Consider the following 4,599-nt stretch of genomic DNA (forward strand, 5'->3'; position numbering starts at 1 on the left):
TGTCTAATTTATAAGTGCCTCTTTGATATAATTGTAAATAAGATGACTGAAATGATCAAAATCAATGTCAAACTGGCCAAAACACTTTATTTCAGTGGGGGTTGAATAAATTTGATCACAACTGTATGTGTTTCAGGTTTGAAAAGTGCTGGAATTTAAGTACTTTAAAATGCTTGAAATTGTAACTACTTGGTTTCACAACAAATATCTGTCTGACTGAATAGTTTGCGCGCGAAGTTACAAAATTAGAGAGGTGCACTACCTCGCGAACCGACAGCGTGTGAGGCACTCGCGCACACGCGGAGCCACAGCGCTTACGTCATTTTCGCCGCGCGGACCCTCGCGCCGCTCGTGAAGCCCTGAAATAAATGCTCCGGTTTTGTTTTGGTCCGTATCCGGTTAATCAGGAATGAGATTGGGTCCGGACAGGACTGCGTTCGGGTCGGATCCGGACCGCGGTCCGCCAGTTGAGTACCCCTGTCTTAGGTCAAATACCTGAAACCAAGTAATTTTTTTTTACCAGACAGCTAGTGTATCCGAAATCACATTCTGTGGACAGATGACAAACTCGGATTTGAAATATAAATTGTAGAGGCAACTGCGCCTTGACATTGTACATTTTATCCTTGCCTCAAAAGACCTAAAGTTTACCCTGTCTTAATGTCTTCTCTGGTAGCTCAACGTGTTGAGCCACATGCTCCCAATTAGAAGCAAAGTGCAGGAGCTACATGGGTTCAAATCCCACTTCCACCTTTTTTTCCAGCAAGATATCTCTTAGTCAAATACCTGAAACCAAGTAATTTTTTTTACCAGACAGCTAGTGAATCCGAAATCACATTCTGTGGACAGATGACAAACTCGGATTTGAAATATAAATTGTAGAGGCAACTGCGCATTGACATTGTACATTTTATCCTTGCCTCAAAAGACCTAAAGTTTACCCTGTCTTCATGTCTTCTCTGGTAGCTCAACGTGTTGAGCCACATGCTCCCAATTAGAAGCGAAGTGCAGGAGCTACATGGGTTCAAATCCCACTTCCACCTTTTTTCCCAGCAAGATATCTCTTAGTCAAATACCTGAAACCAAGTAATTTTTTTTTTACCAGACAGCTAGTGTATCCGAAATCACATTCTGTGGACAGATGACAAACTCGGATTTGAAATATAAATTGTAGAGGCAACTGCGCATTGACATTGTACATTTTATCCTTGGCTCAAAAGACCTAAAGTTTACCTCACACTCATGTCTTCTCTGGTAGCTCAACGTGTTGAGCCAAATGCTCCCAATTAGAAGCGAAGTGCAGGAGCTACATGGGTTCAAATCCCACTTCTACCTTTTTTTCCCAGCAAGATATCTCTTAGTCAAATACCTGAAACCAAGTAATTTTTTTTTACCAGACAGCTAGTGTATCCGAAATCACATTCTGTGGACAGATGACAAACTCGGATTTGAAATATAATTTGTAGAGGCAACTGCGCATTGACATTGTACATTTTATCCTTGCCTCAAAAGACCTAAAGTTTACTCTATGTTCATGTCTTCTCTGGTAGCTCAACGTGTTGAGCCACATGCTCCCAATTAGAAGCGAAGTGCAGAGCTACATGGGTTCAAATCCCACTTCCACCTTTTTTCCCAGCAAGATATCTCTTAGTCAAATACCTGAAACCAAGTAATTTTTTTTTTACCAGACAGCTAGTGTATCCGAAATCACATTCTGTGGACAGATGACAAACTCGGATTTGAAATATAAATTGTAGAGGCAACTGCGCATTGACATTGTACATTTTATCCTTGGCTCAAAAGACCTAAAGTTTACCTCACACTCATGTCTTCTCTGGTAGCTCAACGTGTTGAGCCAAATGCTCCCAATTAGAAGCGAAGTGCAGGAGCTACATGGGTTCAAATCCCACTTCTACCTTTTTTTCCCAGCAAGATATCTCTTAGTCAAATACCTGAAACCAAGTAATTTTTTTTTTACCAGACAGCTAGTGTATCCGAAATCACATTCTGTGGACAGATGACAAACTCGGATTTGAAATATAAATTGTAGAGGCAACTGCGCATTGACATTGTACATTTTATCCTTGCCTCAAAAGACCTAAAGTTTACTCTATGTTCATGTCTTCTCTGGTAGCTCAACGTGTTGAGCCACATGCTCCCAATTAGAAGCGAAGTGCAGGAGCTACATGGGTTTAAATCCCACTTCCACCTTTTTTTCCCAGCAAGATATCTCTTAGTCAAATACCTGAAACCAAGTAATTTTTTTTTTACCAGACAGCTAGTGAATCCGAAATCACATTCTGTGGACAGATGACAAACTCGGATTTGAAATATAAATTGTAGAGGCAACTGCGCATTGACATTGTACATTTTATCCTTGCCTCAAAAGACCTAAAGTTTACCTCATATTCATGCCTTCTCTGGTAGCTCACGGTGTTGAGCCACATGCTCCCAATTAGAAGCAAAGTTCAGGAGCTACATGGTTTCAAATCTCACTTCCACCTTTTTTTCCCAGCAAGATATCTCTTAGTCAAATACCTGAAACCAAGTAATTTTTTTTTACCAGACAGCTAGTGTATCCGAAATCACATTCTGTGGACAGATGACAAACTCGGATTTGAAATATAAATTGTAGAGGCAACTGCGCATTGACATTGTACATTTTATCCCTGCCTCAAAAGACCTAAAGTTTACCTGACTTTCATGTCTTCTCTGGTAGCTCAACGTGTTGAACCACATGCTCCCAATTAGAAGCGAAGTGCAGGAGCTACATGGGTTCAAATCCCACTTCCACTTTTTTTCCCAGCAAGATATCTCTTAGTCAAATACCTGAAACCAAGTAATTTTTTTTTACCAGACAGCTAGTGTATCCGAAATCACATTCTGTGGACAGATGACAAACTCGGATTTGAAATATAAATTGTAGAGGCAACTGCGCATTGACATTGTACATTTTTATCCTTGCCTCAAAAGACCTAAAGTTTACCCTGTCTTCATGTCTTCTCTGGTAGCTCAACGTGTTGAGCCACATGCTCCCAATTAGAAGCGAAGTGCAGGAGCTACATGGGTTCAAATCCCACTTCCACCTTTTTTTCCCAGCAAGATATCTCTTAGTCAAATACCTGAAACCAAGTAATTTTTTTTACCAGACAGCTAGTGAATCCGAAATCACATTCTGTGGACAGATGACAAACTCGGATTTGAAATATAAATTGTAGAGGCAACTGCGCATTGACATTGTACATTTTATCCTTGCCTCAAAAGACCTAAAGTTTACCTCACATTCATGTCTTCTCTGGTAGCTCAACGTGTTGAGCCACATGCTCCCAATTAGAAGCAAAGTGCAGGAGCTACATGGTTCAAATCCCACTTCCACCTTTTTTTCCCAGCAAGATATCTCTTAGTCAAATACCTGAAACCAAGTAATTTTTTTTTTACCAGACAGCTAGTGTATCCGAAATCACATTCTGTGGACAGATGACAAACTCGGATTTGAAATATAAATTTTAGAGGCAACTGTGCCTTGACATTGTACATTTTATCCTTGCCTCAAAAGACCTAAAGTTTACCCTGTCTTCATGTCTTCTCTGGTAGCTCAACGTGTTGAGCCACATGCTCCCAATTAGAAGCGAAGTGCAGGAGCTACATGGGTTCAAATCCCACTTCCACCTTTTTTTCCCAGCAAGATATCTCTTAGTCAAATACCTGAAACCAAGTAAATTTTTTTTACCAGACAGCTAGTGAATCCGAAATCACATTCTGTGGACAGATGAAAAACTCGGATTTAAAATATAAATTGTAGAGGCAACTGCGCATTGACCTTGTACATTTTATCCTTGCCTCAAAAGACCTAAAGTTTACCTCACATTCATGCCTTCTCTGGTAGCTCAACGTGTTGAGCCACATGCTCCCAATTAGAAGCAAAGTTCAGGAGCTACATGGGTTCAATCCCACTTCCACCTTTTTTTCCCAGCAAGATATCTCTTAGTCAAATACCTGAAACCAAGTAATTTTTTTTTTACCAGACAGCTAGTGTATCCGAAATCACATTCTGTGGACAGATGACAAACTCGGATTTGAAATATAAATTGTAGAGGCAACTGCGCATTGACATTGTACATTTTATCCTTGCCTCAAAATACCTAGTTTACCCTGTCTTCATGTCTTCTCTGGTAGCTCAACGTGTTGAGCCACATGCTCCCAATTAGAAGCGAAGTGCAGGAGCTACATGGGTTCAAATCCCACTTCCACCTTTTTTTCCCAGCAAGATATCTCTTAGTCAAATACCTGAAACCAAGTAATTTTTTTTACCAGACAGCTAGTGTATCCGAAATCACATTCTGTGGACAGATGACAAACTCGGATTTGAAATATAAATTGTAGAGGCAACTGCGCATTGACATTGTACATTTTATCCTTGCCTCAAAAGACCTAAAGTTTACCCAGTCTTCATCTCTTCTCTGGTAGCTCAACGTGTTGAGCCACATGCTCCCAATTAGAAGCGAAGTGCAGGAGCTACATGGGTTCAAATCCCACTTCCACCTTTTTTTCCCAGCAAGATATCTCTTAGTCAAATACCTGAAACCAAGTAATTTTTTT

This window comes from Brachyhypopomus gauderio, unplaced genomic scaffold (genome assembly GCF_052324685.1).
Source record: "Brachyhypopomus gauderio isolate BG-103 unplaced genomic scaffold, BGAUD_0.2 sc202, whole genome shotgun sequence".
Lineage (NCBI taxonomy): Eukaryota > Metazoa > Chordata > Actinopteri > Gymnotiformes > Hypopomidae > Brachyhypopomus > Brachyhypopomus gauderio.